This window comes from Schistocerca piceifrons, chromosome 5, assembly GCF_021461385.2.
Source record: "Schistocerca piceifrons isolate TAMUIC-IGC-003096 chromosome 5, iqSchPice1.1, whole genome shotgun sequence".
Taxonomy (NCBI): domain Eukaryota; kingdom Metazoa; phylum Arthropoda; class Insecta; order Orthoptera; family Acrididae; genus Schistocerca; species Schistocerca piceifrons.
The window spans coordinates 80283426-80306478 of NC_060142.1; positions in this window are offsets into that span (position 1 = coordinate 80283426).

Sequence of the window (23053 nt, forward strand, 5' to 3'; positions counted from 1 at the left end):
TGTACCTTTGGAGCATCCGTCATGCCATGAGGAAATGTAAGCACTACAGAGTTATTTATTTTCTACAGTGTACAACTATGTAACTACAGAAAAAATATTAGGACACCACCACACAAAGCCACTAGTGTGCTATGGTTAGCTAACTTGTCAAGATGGCTCCGTATACATTGCGTAACTTACTGGATCACTGTAAATACACACGGAAACCATCTCTGTGAGTAAGAGAGAGGGGGGGGGGGGGGGGGGAGAAAGCAAGCACAGAACAACTACTGGCTTGGTGAGAAGAATGTGCATGACAGGAAAGTGTGAGTGATTCTGCTGTGCATTGTCACGTACTCTAGAGTATGCACTGTTCTAAAAACATTTTGCAAGTACATAAACACTATGACTGACTTGATGAGGATCAAATTATGTAAATATGTATAATTGTCTCTCTTCTTTAGTGCACTGACACTTTTGGAACAATACTAGTCAAATTATCCCTGTGTGTGTGTGTGTGTGTGTGTGTGTGTGTGTGTGTGATCAGTAGGTGCTGTATCAATAATTTATTTCTTATTAATTCTGGGTGTACTTTTCATCACAATACATATTTCATGTGATTCAGTTAAAAAATTGTCAATGATAGGATTTTCTCATTTGTATTACAACACGGACGTGAGTTCTGTATCCATGTTTCAATATGAAGTATTAGGTAGTACAGTAGCCGTGCTCCTGCGCCAGCAAGATTTAAAAGAGAGGAGAGTGTAGATTTTTCTCCTGCAAGGTTACGCAACAATTTTCATCGCATATTTGTTCACACTAAAACACTGCAGGTCTTAGCGATGTGATGCACTCGACAGTAATCTTAATCTTATAATTTATGTTAATGTGTGATAGTTATGCTTGGTGCACACCATGGAGCTTCTTTTGTAAGCCGCCAGTTACTCTGCTGATTTTCATCCCTCCCCTCAGAAGGAAATGTATAAAAATATTGCTTATAGAATTGGGTATGATCCACCTATAGTCAATGACATCTATAAACAAGCGAAAAACAAGAAAGACAGGAATAAAACTGCTACGAGGGTGTTCCCAAAAGTAAGGTCTCGTATTTTTTATAAGTACATAGACCTGTTTATTTCTACAATGGTTTACATCAGTTTACATCTTGAACATTTAGCTATTTTTCGACATAATCACCATTTCTGTTGATGCATTTTTGTAGATGCTGTGGCAGTTTTTGTATGCCCATGTCATACCAGCTCGCCGCCATGTTGTTCAGAAAGTTATGAACCTCGTCTTTCACCTCGTTGTTGGAGCTGAATCCCTCTCTGGCCAAATGTTCTTTTAACCTAGGGAACTGGGCACCAAGGCAGGACTATAGGGTGGGTGGGTGATTATGTTCCACTGAAACTGTTGCAGGAGAGCAATGGTTTGGCGAGCGATGCGTGGGTGAGCGTTGTCATGGAGAATGTGTACGGGCTTGCTCAACATTCCTCTTCTGCTGCTCTGAATTGCTGCCCATTTGAGTTTTTTCAGACTCTCACAGTACCTTTCAGCGTTAATTGTGGTTCCAGCGATTCAGCTCCAACGACGAAGTGAAATAAGAGGTTCATAACTTTCTGAACAGCATGGCAGTGAGCTGGTATGACATGCGCATACCAAAACTGCCACAGCGTGTACAAATATGCATTGACAGAAATGGTGATTATGTCGAAAAATCGCTAAATGTTCAAGATGTAAACTGATGTAAACCATTGTAGAAATAAACAGGTCTATGTACTTATAAAAAATAGGAGACCTTACTTTTGGAATTACCCTTGTACTAAGGTAAAGGAGAAAAAGTACATTCTATGGCCTACAATGGCCCCCCTCTGACAAAACTCGGCAACAGTTTCGTAATTTTAATACAGCCCTTGTCTTTAATACAACTAATACTTTACGCTCTAAACTGAATAGGAAATCAGCACGATGGGTACAGAAGTTCTGGTGTGTACAAACTGCACAGTGATGAGTGCGAAGGCTTTTATGTTGGCTGGACAGGGAGATCATTTTTCACCCGCTTCAGAGAACACACAAGCGTACGTATCATAACTACCTTTGGGGACCATTTTTGCACATCTAAATATAAAGTAGTTGACATACGCCGTAGTATGAAAAATATTCATAAAGCTGCCTAAGGTAACAAGTTTAATATACTGCCAACTGCTTCAGAATTCTGGTGTATGTGCTACAGCTTTAAATTTTCCTCGTAAAAACAATGTTTCGGTATCTAACATTGATACCCTTTTCTGCTTCTGAGGATTCAAGATGACTCAGTTGAAAGCTACAGATACTTATGGCAACACTAAGTATTTTAGCTTGCTGCTGAAACAGGCACAAGGAAATCTATCATCGCTTTCGCCGTTGATGAATGTTACCAGGACGAAAACTTAAGTTTGGCCTAATCACATAGTATACTTCTTTGACCAATTATGCTTCCGGTTTTTGTTGCTGAAAATTCGAGACTTCCAGTTTAAAACTTGTACTCTACCTTATTAATGCGTGAGGTCCCTGAGATCACTTCTTTAACATAAATAACTAAGTAGGCTGTAGCAGCCAACGTGTAAACAGCAGCGCGCTAGTATGCTCATTGTGGCCACCGACAGCTACCTGGTCGTACTTTCCCTATACATAGCTCTTGTTTGTCCCCTAGCATTGCATCATCTCTGGGAAAACATATGTATGGGGTCTTATTTGACACCAAAGCGATTCTACTAACTCTATGGAGACAAAATGTAAAATATTTCTACAAAAATAACAATGACTTATTGTGAGACCCATGCGCATTATTGAAATTAAAACTCCAATGTTGCAAGCCATAATTAAGTTACAACCTTATAAAAAACTATCAGTGGAAATGTTCCTACCACTTCCCCTCAGGTGACCAACTATATAACGTGCCACTTGTTTCCCCAGCTCTATTCCCCTTCATTCAGCAGATTTCCCTGTATGTAGTTGTGTGTTTATGAGGTAATTGGTCTTAAAATCTACAGCAACGCACACTTTTATCCTCTGATGTACAGGTTTTGAGGGAATGTACAACTTGAGTGGACATCATCCCCAGAAAGTACGTACGTGCTCATCAGCTGTAATATAAGGCCCAGGGATATAAGACGAAATGCATGTATCAATGAAAATTTCAAACACAGCCCGTATAGTTTCAGCTATTGATCCAGAAACCGCTTTTCTCTCTTCTCTTGTAAGTTTATCATCGAACTGGAGGTGCATCAGGAAGTCATGAAAAGCTCATCATGACTCGAAAAATGGGCAAGCCATACTCATCTGATCGAAATTTGCTCAGAGGTTTCCGCCCTGCCTTATGTAAACCAGCTATTATTAGGAGACCAAAGAATGTCTGTGGTTCTGTAGAATCAAGTTCAATCCAGTACTCAAGGTATGGGTGTAGAATTTTAATGTCTCCTGCATGATTATTGGTATGCATTACTAGTATACTTTGCATGTGACTGCTGATTAAAAGTCTGAGATAATCTGCCGTTGTCTGCATTTGTGATCTAAGGTGATGTGGAATATGTGCAGTTCCATGTATTCTACAGGGTGTTTCAAAATGAACATACCGGTTTTAAGGCGTTGTAGCATTTACTACGTTCAACTTACGGTTTTGTTTGTATACCTGTGCGCAATGGGAAGAGTATGGAATGACAAAGAGTGACTGAAAAACGTGTTGAACGAGTGCGAGTCTTTCACGTTTAGCCCAAGCAATATCTCCGCAGAAAGTTTATGGGCCTTTCTTTCTCGGTGAATCAACTGTAACTGATGTTTCTTATTGTGATGTGCTACAGCTACGGCCCGTGCCTCAATGGAACGAAGCTGAACAACACATATTTATTTGGTAAGCAAGACGGTGCGCCACCTCACTGGCAGAAATCAGTACGCGACTGGTTAAACGGCGTTGTATCCGCCCGGTGGATTGGGCGCAAGGGACCGGTTGACGTGGTATTTTATGCATGACCACCTTCACACACGATCTGACGCGATCATGTGTATGTACCTCCGATACCGGCTGATCTATCCGACTTTAGCAACAGTGTTATTGCAACAGTTACTCTGACACATTGATCAAGGTTTCAGAACAACTCGCCTATCGACTCAATGTGTGATCGGTGTTCACACTGAATAATTGTAAGAAAAACTGTTTGTGTTTCTCTTTCATTTGGTGTATTGTAAGTTGAATGTAATATGTGCTACAAAGCCTTAAAACCCGTATATTCATTTTGAAATACCCTGTACTCCTGGAGGGCTGCTTGCACATATCTGTTGGTTCTATGTCTTACGTTATCTGTCCACTTCTAGGTACAAGAGTAGGCGCACTAGTTTCTTAAATACCTTTATCATCTTCACATTTATTTACGTTCACCTCATCTTTGACCTGTATATCCTCCTGTCACATCTACGTTAGCGTCTCTCTCATTCCTGTTTCCAAAAATTAACTCATTATCATTATCACTCTTACATATATCTGCTAAAATCTGCTTGAGCCGGTAACAGCTTTCAAATCATATATCGCGATCCATAATGAATAAAATGTGATACCGCGCGTTACTTCAACAAACGCAATTCTTGACTGTGAATTAGTTCCAACCATGCACATGTATTTATTTTCTACAAATTGGTTACAACAGTGGATATATAAATGCTGGTTGATAAGGTGCAGTATTGCTAAGTTTTTATTTTCGTAATAAAGTTTGAATATAACACTGAAAATCACATTATATATCTGGAGTATTTTCTGACCCCACTGAAAAAAAATTCAAATTATTGTATTAGTAACATGATATGACCATAAATATTTTGCCCAGTTATAATAAAAAGAACACAAAAAGCATATCTGGAGCATGAGAATTGTGTGTCCACATTAAAACTGTTTATTTGTAGTTAAGAGCCTTTGAGTCTAGGACACCAGACAGCAAGCAAGGGATAAGCAGCAGCGGGATATCAGGCCCAATATGGACGCCGCCAGCTAGTTGATCTTACATTCCATATACAAAGCTCTAGGTTATACCACCCTCATTACGCCCCTGCCTTAGGCCCCGTAAAGTATTAGTCCACATGGATTCTCCCACTCTTACACAATGGTGGGGGTTGATCATTGCAAACCCGCCAATTTATAATACATGGTCGTTCGATTGAACACTGCTTAGAAATTCCATCCGGATGAGTTCTAGATGGTGACAGAACCATTTGAAGCAACAAAACGAACAAGCTGCATTAGTTCTGTGGACTATACGTGCCAGCCCCACTTATTCTGTGACTCTGCATGCTGGGCGAGGTAGACGCTGCTAGACCCTACAACAAAAAGTCCCAACCAGCTACGCATTCAATTTGCAGATTATACAGTATCTTTTGCCAAAGATAATCTTATCCCCACATCACGCTGCTGCAGCAAAGATGGTAGTGGGGCGACGATCATTTTGCCCAGGATCAGAGGGGGAGAGAATTACCACACTACAGTCATCGAGCGATGCAGGGGAATCTGACTGTTGTTATCTCTGAGATAAGTGGTAGGCGAGCGCGAGAGAACTACTGTATATTCGGCCCTGTTCTGGTCGCATTCGCTTGTGTTCTGTAGGTTATTGGTCTTTTCGCGAGCCATCAAAGGAAGTTCATGTTCTGTCCGCTTCGGTGTTAACAGTACAGAAAGCTTACTAGTCTGCTGTCTTATACTTCTGTTGTTGGCATGAGCTGCACGATCAGGGAGTGGTCCGAAGATGAACCATTCGCCAAAGCCACAGCTGGAAATACCGGTAATGTGTGTGGTAAGTGTGCCTACTTTGTGTGTGTGTGTGTGTGTGTGTGTGTGTGTGTGTGTGAGAGAGAGAGAGAGAGAGAGATTTTTTCTATTCTGAAGAAGGCTTTGGCCGAAAGATAAGAGTGTAACAGTCTTTTAGTTGTGCCTGGCTGTACTCCGTGTGTCGTCTCTACGGTGAGCAGCAATCTATCCTTTTCATAATATGGTTGATATTCCAATCTGGACTTTTCATTGTTTGAATATAACTATCGTATGTTGACACGTTTGCTAGCCCTAAAGGGGAATCAAAAATGTAACTTAGCATTCCAAATTAATAGAGGATGAGGAAAGTGCCATTACATGGCGGTCGTGCGCGTATCGTCGCCCGCAATACGAACGACGCAGTGTTGAAACTGCAACGCTCCGTGCCGAGTTCGGCGTGAAGCGGTAAATTAAAAAATAAAACATGGACCGCCATCAATAATTTGAACGAAGCGGGGCCTGTGTCTGACTGGTGTAGGTTGCACAACGACGGCCGGCCGCGGTGGCCGTGCGGTTCTAGGCGCTCCAGTCCGGAGCCGTGCTGCTGCTGCAGTCGCAGGTTCGAATCCTGCCTCGGGCATGGGTGTGTGTGATGTCCTTAGGTTAGTTAGGTTTAAGTAGGTCTAAGTTCTAGGGGACTGATCACCACAGCAGTTGAGTCCCATAGTGCTCAGAGCCATTTTTGAGCACAACGACCTCACTGTTAGTGGACGACAGGCCGAATCATTCTTTCCGTCCCTCGCGTGAAAACTGTGGCAAGATGCAAATGAAATGAGTGGTGCACCGATCTCAGAAACGTGGAGCGATATACGTGGTTTGAAATTAATGACTGAACACGAGAAGTGTTCTGCCATATACGTCCACTAACAATGGGCCATCGGCGCCTCTTTTCCTGCCGTGATCATCTGAAAAAATCATAAATCATAAAATATTAATAACAAAGTGACATGGAGGGTTGAAATTTAGAAATGAAAATCATAGTAAAATTAACTTTGACTATATTATAAAGGTACAGTTTAACATAGATTCATACAGAATGTCGTGACAATGCGTCCTTACCTAATCAGAGCGGGAACAGAACAGAAGAAAACCAGCGGACGCTAGACAAAAGAATTAAATATAAAAATGACTAACGAAATTAAGCAGAGGTTGTACGTCAGCAGATACATCGATAAGTACACACATATGAAACTACAAGGCAGGATATAATACGGAATCTCTGACTCCGTAAATGCCGGAAATAATTTTAAAAGCAAAATAAATACTACTAACTAAAAAGTAAAACTGCAACATGGCTCTGATATCTAAGAGATCCACAACACAAAAGCCAAAGGAAAAGAAATATGACTGGATTAAAATTAAAAATATACGAAAAGCCCCATCATTTTCATTTCTTAAGTTCACATTAGCTGTAATTATATTGCTAATGTGTCACTGTTATATTAGAGTTTCTTTTACTGATACATAAAAATGATTTACCTGGGATGTGCTGCCTGTCCGTGAACAAAATATGCAGGTGAACATTAATAGAACCGACAGACCGCAGGGACGGATTCATGACTGAACGTAGGGTGCAACGAACATTTGTCCGGAAATGCATCCTTGTCACAGTAGATCGCGCCAATGAATGACAGTTTATCTGACCATGCACCATGTGTTCGTGTTGCAGGCTGTGTGATTGACGCAGCGCACTGTAAGCAGCAGAATATCGGTATTCATGTCAAGAACAAAAATAACAAGGGGAGTAAAGCAAGGATGCCTATTATCACCATATTTGTTCAACTTATTTATTGAAAAACTGAAAAGAATAACCAAAGGAATTAAAATTAACGGGGAACGAAAACACTGTATCCGTTTTGCAGATGATTTAGTAGTACTTGCCGATTCAGTAAAGGAAATGGAGTTTATGTTGCTAAAATTTGCCGAAATCCTAAGAAAATTTTATCTAAAAAAAAAAGAAGAAGAAAACAAAAACTATGGTAGTAGGGGAGAAAAAAGAAAATTGTAAAGTTAATATTAAACTAGAAGATGATGATGTAGAGCAGGTTGAGAACTTCTGTTATGTGGGGAGCACAATCACTGATGACAATAAATGTATCACAAATATAAAGAGAATAGCCTTGGCAAAGCAATCTTTCCAAAATAAAAGGAATTTACTAACAGACAATCATATAAGCCTAGAAAGTAGGAAAAAGTTTGCCAAAACTTTTGTCTGGAGTGTCTTAACATACGGATGTGAAGCGTGGACTCTGGGAAAGGCAGAGAAAAAAATGTGGATATGGAGAAGAATGACAAAAACAAGCTGGGTAGATAGAAAAAGTAATGAACAGGTCTTAAGAGAAGTGAATGAGAACAGAACACTGCTAAATTATATAGGAAGAAGAAAATCAAAAATTATAGGGCACATAATGAGACACAACCAGTTCCTAAAGAATGTATCTGAAGGAAAAGTTTTAGGGAAAAAACCAACAGGCAGGCCAAGAGCAACGTATTTAAATTACATCAAAGAAGATATGGGGATAAAATCGTATGAAGAATTGAAGAGGATGAGAATGGAGAGAGGGACGTGGCTAAATCGACAAGGAATAGCCTTTAGTTTATCATGACGATGATGTCGGAAACAAGCTGAGATGGTGTTTGTGTACGGCCAAACAGACGGAAGTGGTTGAGAGGTAGCACGGCTATACCGGAACAAGTACCCTCACATACAACAACCACATCACACAACATTTCAATCCTTTTTTGCTAGTCTGTATGATCACGGTCCTTTCAGACAGACGAACATGCAGGGGGTTGGCGGATCGTCCTTACAGCAGTTTTGGAGCTTGCACTAGGGTTTGTCTCAATATCGGGTAGAACCTGGTCCTCCAAATGTGGTGTACGCACAGTCCGCCGCCTCCCTGTACGTTCGTCTGTCTGAAAGGACCCATGATCACACAAACGCCCAAAAAGGACTTAAAGTGTTGTGTAACATGGTTGGTGTCTGTGAAGGTGCTTGTTCTGGTCGGGCCGTGTTGCCTATCGACCCTTTCCGTCTGCTTCGCCGTATACAAACACCACGTTCCTGACATGAATACCAGACCATTCTGCTGCCTACAGCACGCTGCATCAATCACAAAGCCTGCAACACTCAAGGAACACACGGCACGTGGTCAGAGGAACTGTTATTCGTCAGCACGATCTCCTGTGGTAACGATGCATTTCCGGACACTTGTTCATTGGACCCTATATCTAGCCATGAATCAGTCCCTGGAATTAGTCGGTTCTATTAATGTTCACCCTGTACAGTTCGTTACCGGGCAGACAGCACATTCCAAGTACAGTGGAACCTCTATATAACGTTTTTCAAGGAACCACAAATTCTTAACACTGAATAAAGGAAAACACTATAAGGAGGAAGGCTTCCAAATAATAATTATAGGGCATTACTGAAGATCGGGATACCACTGATCATCTTTGACAAATGGTGCCATAGATGACATTTTAAATTTTCACAACACTGTAATATGATATTCATTGCAAATGATCAATGTATCAAATGATTAGCTTTTTGTAATTAAAACATGGGGCCCGGTAGGTGGATGGATGAAAGTAAATGGATCAGTTTGTACTGTAAAAAGTTATAACAGATTCTTAAGATACGACATCATTGTCCAGAGCTGACAGGTGGTGTCCCGTTCTTCAGTTGACCCAATTATAGAATATGAGCCAAATTTTGTTTGTGACATACTGAACATATTACATAAAAAGACAGTAAATGGTACAGATTTAAAAAAGAATTGGTTACAAAAACATTAACTTTAATAATTAAATTATGAAACGGAACATAAATTTGCACAAAACTCTAGGAACCTATGCAATCTGAAAATCACATACCTATGATTTTTTTTAAATATTCAAGCAAACATGTTTGTTTTCTATTTCTCCTAGACTCTATGGCAATCATTTCTTGCTCCAAATGAGCAAGTTGAACTACTGTTCTGTCCTCAAGCCTATGGGCCATCATATATCTCCTGAATGTTTCAAAGGCTTCAGCTGCTTTAGTATATGAGGGCGCAGGGTCATCTTCCTTGTCACTGTCACTTTCACTACCACTACTATTCTCCAAGCTTCTCTTTGCATTCAGCTCCTCAATACTTTGTAATCCTGTGGTTACCACGTTATCATCCACAGCCACAAAGTCCTCAAAAGTGACAGAATCACTGCCTGTTAATTCCTGAAACTCTTGCAAATCACTTGCAACATCTTCCACAGGAGCTGCCATCTCATTCTCACAGAATCCCGCTTTTGTGAAACAGTTTTTAATAGTTTCAGTACTGACTTCTCTCCATGGGTACATATTGCCTGTAAAATATTCACCTTCAATTGTGAGTTCTGCTGGCTTCCCGGTTATCGTTATATCGAAGACACACTCTCACTAGACACACGAACTGTTAGCTGCTCAGCTCACACAACACGCTACGAAAACAAAGCATTGACTGAAATGGCGCCAAAATGATCGCAAGCAGAATGTGCGCCACATGTCACATGACCGGGTTCTGCCGCTGACATATGAAACACGCTGAGAGCGGGCTTTCCGAGCTGGTGCAAACTGTGAATCCACAGAACGGAAACGATGCGCCTATATCCAGTCACTTAAACGTTATCAATAAGTAAATAATTGACCAGGGTTCCAAAAATATGAGCGTTACATGGAGGAAATTGTAATATAGAGGAAACGCAGTAAAGAGGAAAACTTAACATTGTTTATATGGGCTTTTAGTCGAGACAGGAAAAAAAAAAAAAAAAAAAAAAAAAAAAAAAAAAAAAAAAAAAAAAAAAAAAAACGGACGTAACATAGAAGAAAACATTATATGTAGGAACGTTATAAAGAGGTTTCACTGTAAATCATTTTTATTTATCATTGAAAACCCTAACATAATTGTGACACATTAGCCACATTATTATAGCTACCAATTTAAGAAACGGAAACGGTCAGGTCTTTCATATATCTTAATCAACGAAACACACATATATCCGCACTTGTTTACGTTTAAGGAAATTTGTGCTTTTGATTTGCAATTTAAAAAAAAAAAGGTTTGTTCCCATTCAGTCCGTTCCCACCTGATCTAATGAATTTATCGTCTTTCTCACATCCGCTATTGGACCTTTGAGTGATTCGCCAATATTGTACCAGTCATATTTCTTTTCCCTTGGCATTTGTGTTGTAACTTTCTTAGATCTCAGAGCCACGTACGATAGCTATATCCAAACAATAAAAAGTCCTGACTGGAATACCAACAGTATTATGAAAAGGATGGTTTGCTACTTACCATAAAGACGACACGTTGAGCAAAGACAGACACAACTAAAACGCTCTTAGCTTTCGGCCAAAGCCTTCTTCAGAAATGAAAATGAAGGAACACACGCACGCGCGCGCGCACACACACACATACACACACACATACACACACACACAAAGTAGGCAAACTTACCGCATCCCCTGCTTGTACAGCGCATGCCAACAAGACTAGTAGTCTACTAAGCTTTCTGTACCGTTAACATCCAAGCTGACAGAACGGGAACTGTTTTATTGGCATTATCTTTCTTACACATACTTTAATGAAATCCTTAAAGTGCTTCGCTTATGTCACTGGATCCATCAGAAAGTATCTGAGATGTAGCAGCTATTGAAATGCGAAGCAATCACTGCAGTAATGTAAATGTCTCCAGTTGCTAACAACAGCGAAGTGTAAATGCTAGCCTTTCTTCAGGTTACGTTGGTCGTCAGTGATTAGTGTTGCGTTTTTCAATTGTAATGAGAAACCAGCGAAAAGCGTCATGCGACATGCAAAGTTCTGTAATAATACCAAGGAAAGCTGAAATTCTGCGTTAAGTGTAATACCTCCACGCAGTTCACGTACAAATCGAGATATCTAAAGTCTTCTTCCTTTTCGTACGCCATTTTGCTTACTTCGTCAAAAACAGTGCGCTCTTTATTCAAAATAAATCTCTTTGAATATCAAAATTTTGCATAGTATCTCGAACTAAATAGCATTCATAATAAAATATTTATAGAAAGATTGGCAGCTTCTCAAATCCAGAGATTATACGAAGGTCACTCCAAAAGAAATGGACACTTTTTTTTTTTTGAATCCGTCTTTTATTCTACATGTCTGAAAGTTTTACAATGTGTAGATACATCCTTTAGGAACAATATTTTCATTTCTCCACATAATTTCCATCCCTCTCAACTGCCTTACGCTATCTTGGAACCAACGCCTGTATACCTGCACGGTAAAATTCTGGACCAACCTGTTGGAGCCACTGTTAGGCAGTGTGCACAAGGGAGTCATCATCTTCAAACCTTGTTCAGCGAAGAGTGTCTTTCAATTTCCCAAAAAAATGACAGTCACATGGAGCCAGGTCTGGACTGTAAGGCGGGTGTTTCAGTGTTGGCCGTCCAAGTTTTGTGATCACTTCCATAGTTGTTTGACTGACATGTGGCCGTTCATTGTCGTGCAACAGCAAAACATCCTGCTTTTGCCGATGTGGTCGAACATGACTCAGTCGAGCTTGAAGTTTCTTCAGTGCCGTCACATACGCATCAGAATTTCTGGTGGTTCCATTTGGCATGATGTCCACAAGCAAGAGTCCTTCAGAATCGAAAAACACTGTAGCCATAACTTTTCCAGGAGAAGGTATGGTTTTGAATTTTTTTTATTGGGTGAATTTCCATGATGCCACTCCATTGATTGCCTCTTCACCTCTGGTGAAAAATGGTAGAGCCATGTTTCATCACCTGTCACAATTCTTCCAAGAAATTCATTTCCACCATTCTTGTACTGTTCCAAAAGTTCGCTGCATACCGTTTTTCTTGTTTCTTTGTGAACCACTGTCAACACTGGGAACCCACCTGGCACAAACTTTTTTAACGCCAACAGTTTCAGTATTGTGCAAACCCTTCCTTCCCCTATCCCAACGTAGCGTGACAATTCGTTCACTGTGATGCGTCTGTCAGCAATCACCAATTCGTTAACTCTCTGCACATTGTCTGGAGTGTGTGCAGTATGAGGCATGCCGCTGCGAGGACAATCCTCAATATTGCCGTGCCCGCTTTCATCATGTAACCTGCTTGCCCACCGACTAACTGTACTGCGATCGACAGCAGCATCTCCATACACCTTTTTCAACCTTTTGTGGGTGTTTCCCACTGTCTCGTTTTCACAGCACAGGAATTCTATGACAGCACGTTGCTTCTGACGAACGTCAAGTGTAGCAGCCATCTTGAAGACATGCTGTGACGGCGCGACTCACGGGAACAGGTTGAACTAAGTTTGAAAACAAGCGGGAAGGATTTCACACATGCAGAATGAAAACTGTATTTTTACAAAAATTGTGTGCATTTCTTTTGGAGTGACCCTCGTATGATCGAATGTCTATGTAGTTTAAAATTATCTTGAGATAGCTTTTCAGCAGTATTTTTCTTTAAGAGTAAATGCTGGGGCGGCAGGATCTGCTATTGTCTTTCTTCTCTTAGCGCTCCCCTCGACTGCAAGCTGGGCAGGAGGTAGTTTCACAACTCCATAACAGGCTACAGCAGTCCACTCACCTCACCGCCGCCCCACACCGAATCCAAGGTCATCGTGCAGTTAGGCCCCCAGTGAACCCCCCTGGAAGCGTCTCATACCAGACGAGTGTGACTCCAGATGTTTGTGTGGTTGAGTAATTATGGTGTACGCGTACATGGAGACAGTGTTTGCGCAGCAATCGCCGACATAGTGCAACTGAGGCGGAATAAGGGGAACCAGCCCGCATTCGCTGAGGCAGATGGAGAACCGCCTTAAAAACCGTCCACAGACTGGCCGGCACACCGGACCTCGACACTAAACCACCGGGCAGATCCGTTCCAGGGACCGGCACGCCTTCCCGCTCAGGAAGCAGTGTCTTAGACCGCACGGCTAGCCAGATGGGCTAGTTTCATTGTTTGTTGTACACTTTATGCTGATTACAAATTTGGTGAGATGCATATAGCTCTTATGTATACTTTAAACATTTCCTTGTCCTGACTATTTTTTCTAAATATTTTACAGCAACTAATGTTGGAGAGCGTGAATCAGGTCGGACGTCTAAATACATTGATGCCACTCATCAGCTGCCATAATCGCAAGATAGGTGTCAGAACCGGCCATGAGTTAGATATTTTTCTATGAAGTCCGATATTATTCTGAAGAGTCATTTCTCTACAAAATCAATACAGACATCGAAATTCTTAATTGTCTTTTCATGGTCCTGCATCGCTTCATTAACGACGAAACAACCACCACAAGTTTCGCTGGTTTTTTCCACTGCCATCAGGCAGTCAGGTTGCCTATTCTCAGTTTATTTCCTTTACTTATTACGAATAACAGTAAAAAATGCTTCAATGGAAAGAGTAGATCACAAGTTGTATCCTGCGTGCCGATTATGAGTGTCAAAAAACAATAACGCAGCGTTCGTAGGCTATATTCGTTATCTCGCGTTCTCTTCCGTTCTTTCTTGTGCGAGGGGGGGGGGGGGGGGGCTTACAAAGCTTAGTGAGACTGCTGGACATGGTGAATATGATCATATGAAGAGGGGTCTGACGGCTTTACGAGGTGTTAACAGGAAGTCGAGCACGGCCCTCAGCGTCTGTGTGGTGTGGTCTTCGAAGTGTGGCCGCTGCCCTCAGTGGCCATCCTCTCCGCTTTGAGATACTGGTCAGCGAAGTGCTATAACTGTTCCGCATCATCTATACTGTGTTCATCATAAGAATAAACCTGATTTAAACGGTGGCTGGCCCGGCGGAGGTTCGAGTCCTCCTTCAGGCATGGGTGTGTGTGTTTGTCCTTAGGATATTTAGGTTAAGTAGTGTGTAAGCTCAGGGACTGATGACCTTAGCATTTAAGTCCCATAAGATTTCATACACATTTGAACATTTTTTTGATGTAAGCGTTGTACCATGTATTCTTCCGCGTTTGCTTGAATCTCATTGGATTTCGTTTCACCTGGAGCAGAAGCCAAGCTTTGTCCAGTACAGTCAATTACGATCATAAGGATACGTGTGTGTGTGTGTGTGTGTGTGTGTGTGTGTGTGTGTGTGTGGTTTTTGGGCGCTAAACAGCGTGGTCATCAGCGCCCAAACGCATAGAAACAGGAACACATGCAGTGAAGGGACGAAGACGGACAGCGAACAAGGAGAACGGCTAAAAGACACAGACCTGACGCAGTTACAAATCCTCACATACAGAGGCAAAACAAGAGGAGAAGAAACGCACTAAAAAAGGAAAGGAAACACAAGGAAAAGAGAACAGCAATCGAAGTGAAACAAGTAGGTAATCGTGACTGGCGGACCTCTTACCTAAAGCCTGGGTGAGCCAGTCACCCAGCAGCACACTAAAATCCTCTCCCTAAAATCAGAGGCAACAAATTGGACAGGACACAAAACCGTAAGACCTTAACTACAGTCGTTGCGTCGTCTTGCAAAATAGAGGGCAAATCCGGTGGCAAGGAAACCACCGCCCTCTGATCAGAGAATAAAGGACAGTCAAGTAAAATGTGGCGGACAGATATCTGGATGCCACAAGCACTGCAGATTGGGGGGTCCTCCCGCCGGAGTAAAAAACCGTGCGTTAAGGGACTGTGCCCGATGCGGAGGCGAGTGAGGAGAACCTCATCCCGCCTGCATGACTGGTAGGACGTATGCCATGGCCGCGTGGTGGCCTTGACCAGACGCAGCTTATTTTCACCGACTGCCAGCCACTCCTCTTCCCATTGACGCATAACACGAGAACGCAAAAGGGAGGTAACAGCATGGAGGGGGACGGCACATTCAACAACGTGAGGGAGGGAACATGCATCTTTGGCAGCCACATCCGCCAGTTCGTTTCCCCTAATACCCACGTGCCCTGGCACCCAGCAGAAAGAAACCTCCTTCCCCTGCCGTTGCAGGTGGAGTAGGGCATCATGGATGCTCTGGACGACCCTATCCGCTGGGTACAAGTGTTGCATGGTCTGAAGGGCACTCAGGGAGTCAGAACAGATGAGAAACTTAAGACTGGGAACACATCTCATCTGCTCCAATGCCCGCAAGATCGCAAACAATTCGGCATCAAAGATGGTAAACGCCGCAGGAAACCGTAACTTGACGACTCGATCAGGGAAAACAACAGCACAACCTACAGAGTCCCCCTGTTTAGAGCCATCCGTAAATACTGGTACATGGTCAGGATGCTGGTTTAAAATATCGTAAAATAAGGAGGTAAAAACAAACGCAGGAGTGCAGCTCCTCCGGTACTCTGACAAGTCTAAAAGGACGCTGGGCCTCTGGAGCAACCAGGGAGGCAGGCGGGTAAAACCCTGGAGTTGGGGTGCCACACGCTCCACACCAAGGGACTCAAGCAAATGCTTGGCACGAATCCCAAATGGTCTCGTTGCCCTTGGACGACTGGAAAAGAGACGTTCCATAGGGGGTCGGGCAACAGTAGGGTACGCAGGGGAGGTAGGACAGGCAAGGAATTGACACACCCGTCGCACCATGAGGAATTTCCGCCGGATGGCGAGCGGCAGTTCCCCTGCTTCTGCACACAGGCTGGGGATGGGACGTACGGAAGGCACCAGTGGCGAGCCTGATGTCCTCATGGTGTACTGCGTCAAGAATCTTCAGATACGAAGGCCTCGCTGACCCATACACGGTGCATCCATAGTCAAGACGTGACCGGACGAAAGCCCTATAAAGCTGCAGCAAACGCGCCCGATCTGCTCCCCAGGACCGATGGCTCAGACACTTCAAAATATTCAGCGCCTTCAGGGCCTGCACCTTGAGGTCTTTAAGGTGCGGCAACCACGACAACTTGGAATCAAAAGTGAGGCCCAGGAACCTCACAGTGTCTCTAAAAGGAAGAATGGTGTCCCTTAAACGCAATTCAGGGGAGGTAAAAGCACGTCGAGAACGATTAAAATGAACACACACACATTTGTCTGCAGAAAAGGTAAAGCCCGTCTTCACAGTCCATGCCTCTAATCGCTTTATCGTAAGCTGCAGCTGCAGACTAGCAGTGACAAGACTGGAGGAAGAACAGAAAACAGCAAAATCGTCCACAAACAAGGAGCACTGGGCAGGACTCCGGATAGTGGATGTGATACTGTTAATGGCGGCGGCAAAGAGGGTGACACTTAAAACGCTTCCCTGAGGAACACCATTCTCCTGCACGTACAAATCAGATAGCACATTACCAACCCGATATCGAAAGAGGCGGCGGGAAAGAAAGGACCGAATGAAGATGGGGAGATGGCCACGGAAGCCCCACTGATGGAGTTGACTGAGAATAAGGTGGCGCCAAGTAGTGTCATACGCCTTATTAATGTCAAAGAATACACATAGACAATACTGGTTACGTAGGAAGGCCTGCTGGATGGCCGCCTCAAGCAGGGTCAAGTTGTCTATAGTTGAATGACATCTCCGAAAGCCACACTGAGAGTGGCTAAGGAGCTGCCTGGTCTCGACCAGCCAAACCAGGTGACGGTTGACCATGCGTTCCAATGTCTTCCCGACACAGCTCGTCAAAGCAATACTCCGATAACTACTGGGATGCATTCGGTCTTTTCCCGGTTTGAGGAGGGGAACCAAAATCGCCTCCCTCCACGAGTCAGGGAACGTGCCGGATGACCATATCATATTAAAACAATTCAGGAGAACTTCCTTGGATGGCAGCAACAAGTGCTGCAGCATGCTGTACAGGATTTGATCATCACCTGGCGCAGTATCATGAGCCACAGACAGCGCCGAATCCAGTTTCCACATTGTGAAGGGGCAGTTGTGGGGTTCAGAATTTGGAGACCGGAAGTCCAAGTGATCCCTCTCGATGGCAGTGCAGTAGCGGCAGAAATCTGGATCACAGTTAATAGTGGCAGTAGATTCGGCAAAATACATGGCCAGTGTCTGGGCAACGTCTCTCGGCGCCGTGAGTAGACAACCCCGATGCAGCAATGCCGCGACAGGTAGTTGGCTGTGTTTCCCGGAAATCCTCCTGATGGCTTCCCATACTTTTGTAGAACTAGTGGAGCGGGAGATGGAGTTCAGGAACGATTGCCATGACCGTCGTTTGCTCTCTTTAATCACTCGCCGCGCCTTGGCCCTTGCCACCCGAAAGGCCGCAAGATTGTCAGCTGAGGGACGGCACTTGAAGGCGCAGAGCTGCCCGGCGGGCTCGGATCGCTGAGCGGCACTCAGTGGTCCACCAAGGGACAGGACGCCTCTTGGGATGACTTGAGGACCATGGGATCGAGAATTCAGCAGCATGGGAGATCATGGCTGTAACATGGTCGACCCATTCGTGGATGCTGGCACGGTGTTCCAAAACAGCTAAATGGCTGAAAAGTGTCCAGTCAGCTCTGCAGAGGTGCCACCTGGGCGGCACTGGTAATGCCACAGTCTCATCCAGGAGACGAATCCAAAGGGGGAAGTGGTCACTAGAATGGAGGTCAGCGGCAACTTCCCACAGAGCAGAATCTGCGAGTGCTGGAGAGCAAAAGGAAAGGTCAATAGCTGACGACGACCCAGAAGCAGTACAGAAATGAGTGGGAGCACCAGAGTTGAGGATGCACAGTTCTTCGGATGCCATGAGGCTTTCCAGAATGCGACCCCTGGGGCAAGTAGTTGTAGAGCCCCATAAGACATTATGAGCATTGAAGTCCCCCAGAAGGAGAAATGGGCGGGGGGAGCTGGGTAATAAGGTCTGTGAGAGCCTCAGAGTCTATTGCATCCTGAGGCGGTAAGTAAACGGAACAGATTGTGAGCCTCCGCCCCACAAGAAGGTCAACTGCAACTGCTTGCAAGTCCGTAACGAGAGGGAGCTCAGATGAGTGGTGCATGTCATGGACAAAAACCGCAACACCACCCTTTGCCCTTTCCCCCATCAGATCATCTTTTCGATACACGGTATAGCCTCGTAAAGAAGGAGCATCAGTGGCCCGGAAATGTGTCTCTTGGAGACATAAGCACAAGGGGCGCTCTCGTGCAAGGAGTTGTAATTCGGCCACATGCGTCCTGAACCCATTCAGGTTCCACTGTAATATGGGAGCCAGTGATCAGGGTAGCTGAATTTTCACCCTGCCCCTGTGCTTTGGAGGAGAGCCCGTACTGGCCGGAGATTTATTCCTGGGGAGAGAAGATCACCTCCGGTCGACATCAATGTCCATCAGCTCCGATGGCGACCCAAGGGAGATGTCAGATGGTACGATGGCATCGTCATCGGACTGACCCTGACTAGTCTCCTCAGGTGGCAAAACCTTCACCTTCGGCGTCTTCGTCTTGGGGGGCTTAGAATGCAGAACCTTGTCAACAGTTGGAGCTTTACTCGCCTGGGCAGAAGGTGCCATATGGGGAGGGGCAGGAAGTACCCCAATGTCAGCAACCACAGCCTTGTCCGACGTTGTGGGGAGAGCTGCAGGTTGCAAAACAACCGCAGCAGCACAAGTGCACTGGCAAATGCAGGTATTAGTGCTGACACTAGCGACCTCCGTTTGTGTAGCAACAGTGGCCAACTGTACCGGTTTCTGCAGAGTGGAAGCGAAAGATGTTGTAAACACAGGAGGCTGCATGGCCTTAAATAGCTTCTTGGCCTCACCATAGGGGATGCGCTTAGATGTTTTGATCTCCTGTATCTTCCGTTCCTCGAGATAGATGGGGCAGACCCGGCTACAGACAGGGTGACTCCCAGAGCAATTCACGCACTTCACAGGCGATGAACAATCGGCTCCTTCATGGGCAGGCTGACCACATTTACCACAAGTGGCTATCCCATTGCACCCCAACGTAGTATGCCCAAAGCGCTGACATTTAAAACAGCGCATTGGGTTGGGGAAATATGGCCATACTGGCAAATGTAAGAAACCCGCTTTAACATGCTCTGGGAGTCTTGGGCAATTGAACGTGAGAATAAACGAGTCGGATTTGACTAGGTCCCCATCGACTCGTTTCATAATATGCTGCACGTCGACAATACCTTCGTCAGCCCACTCACATTTCAACTCGTCCTTGGGGATATCCACCAAGTCCCTACATGTCACAACACCCTTACTATAGTTCAAAGTGGAGTGGAGCTCGGTCTCAATAGCGTACTCTCCGAGACAGGTTGCTTTCCTAAGAGAAGTGACTTGACAGGAACTAGAAGTTTCAACTAACAGAGTCCCATTGCGCAGACACTTCACAGATTTCAGTGTTCCTGCAATTCCCTCGAGACCCCTGTGGATGTAAAAGGGAGAAACTCTCTCAAAGCTACCTTCCTTCCGTTTGACAATCAAAAACACATTCTGGATATCAGCATGTGCTCTGTTACGACAGTCTGATAAATCTCTAGTAACACCAGATGCTGGAGGACTCCCAGCACGAAGTCGCTTTTTCGATTGGGTGTGTTTTCCTACCAGTGGCCCACCCAATCCACTGGTAGGGGGAAACGTAGAGGTCGAAGGGTCCATTGTGGTCCCATGAGCAGCTAGGGATCTAAAGGTCCACTCAGACAGAGCCCTGCGTGCCTGAGTAAGCCTTATACAACTGGGGTGCGGCAGGTGCCCCAGAGGTTGCCCACTTGCGACTGTTCCACCCTAACAGCCATGCATCTTATAGGCGCGCAGCACGCCGTAAGATTGAGGGGTTTTTATAGACGTTTACCTTCCTCGCAATCCAGGCGGTCAAGCCAAGATTACCATTCCCCGCAGCACACAACATTCCACCGCTGTGCCATGCGGTGGTCGCTGAAGCATGTCCGGGGTTTACGGTGACAGGAGACGCGGCGCTGACCAGTCCCCAGCTCAGGACCCCGGGGTCGCCAAGCCCGTACTCAGCAAATGAATGCTGAGCCCTGGGGGGGGATAAGGATACGTTTTAAGATGTGTTACACGCACATACACTGCGGGATAATGCGAAACAACAGCTTTACGGCGCATTTAACTTGGACAGCACTGGCCAGCCAGCGGCCCAACCAACCTGCAATGATGTGAGCAGTTGCAGTTCCGACGTAAAAAGAGAACACACAAACAATATAGCTTCGAGAGAATGAAACAGTATTGGGCAAAACTTCAGCACTACCGCACGATGACCAAACAGAAAGCATAAAATGCTCTCGTTCTTTCCTAACATAGTATTCTAATTATAAACAAGAGTGATGAAGATTCCTAACTTAAACATAACGTAATTTTTCTGAGAGAGCTGTGTGTGATGCAAAAGCGTACTGCAGGGATCCACCGTGTTTTTGAATACTGAAGCTATTGAAGGTATTAATTACAGTCAGTTGTTTTGTAATCTCGTACCTCCTTCCTTATCCGAATCCGAGAAATACATTTCAGTTCTAGAACTGGCATGTGCTACGTTTATAACGAGTCGATCAACAACAGAATCCACGAAGCAACCCAGGCGCCGCATTTCCTCTTCTTTTATGACCTGCCAGTCTACACTCCTGGAAATTGAAATAAGAACACCGTGAATTCATTGTCCCAGGAAGGGGAAACTTTATTGACACATTCCTGGGGTCAGATACATCACATGATCACACTGACAGAACCACAGGCACATAGACACAGGCAACAGAGCATGCACAATGTCGGCACTAGTACAGTGTATATCCACCTTTCGCAGCAATGCAGGCTGCTATTCTCCCAAGGAGACGATCGTAGAGATGCTGTATGTAGTCCTCTGGAACGGCTTGCCATGCCATTTCCACCTGGCGCCTCAGTTGGACCAGCGTTCGTGCTGGACGTGCAGACCGCGTGAGACGACGCTTCATCCAGACCCAAACATGCTCAATGGGGGACAGATCCGGAGATCTTGCTGGCCAGGGTAGTTGACTTACACCTTCTAGAGCACATTGGGTGGCACGGGATACATGCGGACGTGCATTGTCCTGTTGGAACAGCAAGTTCCCTTGCCGGTCTAGGAATGGTAGAACGATGGGTTTGATGACGGTTTGGATGTACCGTGCACTATTCAGTATCCCCTCGACGATCACCAGTGGTGTACGGCCAGTGTAGGAGATCGCTCCCCACACCATGATGCCGGGTGTTGGCCCTGTGTGCCTCGGTCGTATGCAGTCCTGATTGTGGCGCTCACCTGCACGGCGCCAAACACGCATACGACCATCATTGGCACCAAGGCAGAAGCGACTCTCATCGCTGAAGACGACACGTCTCTATTCGTCCCTCCATTCACGCCTGTCGCGACACCACTGGAGGCGGGCTGCACGATGTTGGGGCGTGAGCGGAAGACGGCCTAACGGTGTGCGGGACCGTAGCCCAGCTTCATGGAGGCGGTTGCGAATGGTCCTCGCCGATACCCCAGGAGCAACAGTGTCCCTAATTTGCTGGGAAGTGGCGGTGCGGTCCCCTACGGCACTGCGTTGGATCCTACGGTCTTGGCGTGCATCCGTGCGTCGCTGCGGTCCGGTCCCAGGTCGACGGGCTCGTGCACCTTCCGCCAACCACTGGCGACAACATCGATGTACTGTGGAGACCTCACGCCCCACGTGTTGAGCAATTCGGCGGTACGTCCACCCGGCCTCCCGCATGCCCACTATACGCCCTCGCTCAAAGTCCGTCAACTGCACATACGGTTCACGTCCACGCTGTCGCGGCATGCTACCAGTGTTAAAGACTGCGATGGAGCTCCGTATGCCACGGCAAACTGGCTGACACTGACGGCGGCGGTGCACAAATGCTGCGCAGCTAGCGCCATTCGACGGCCAACACCGCGGTTCCTGGTGTGTCCGCTGTGCCGTGCGTGTGATCATTGATTGTACAGCCCTCTCGCAGTGTCCGGTGCAAGTATGGTGGGTCTGACACACCGGTGTCAATGTGTTCTTTTTTCCATTTCCAGGAGTGTATATACCGCCAGCGTTCGGCAGGGGCATGTGAAAAAGCTGTGTGTTACGTTACAGTACGTCTGCCAGATTAACTGTCTTGTTATTTCTCGCAGAACATCCCGTAACTTGGCCCCATATCAATTCTGTTGGGTTCACATTATAATGGTACAATGGCAACTGTAAAAACACAGTATGGCGATCGAAGTTGTGAGAATGATTGTTCTTGATGTTTCTACGACACGTATCACTCTGGTTCTTTAGATACTACATCTGTGGTATAAAACAATAAGAACTATTTGGTTTTTCAATTTTGTCCTAAAAATTAAATTGTTATGTTTTCTTAATTTAAGCAACCTTTCTTAACAACCTATCATAAAATATCGATAATTAAGAATGT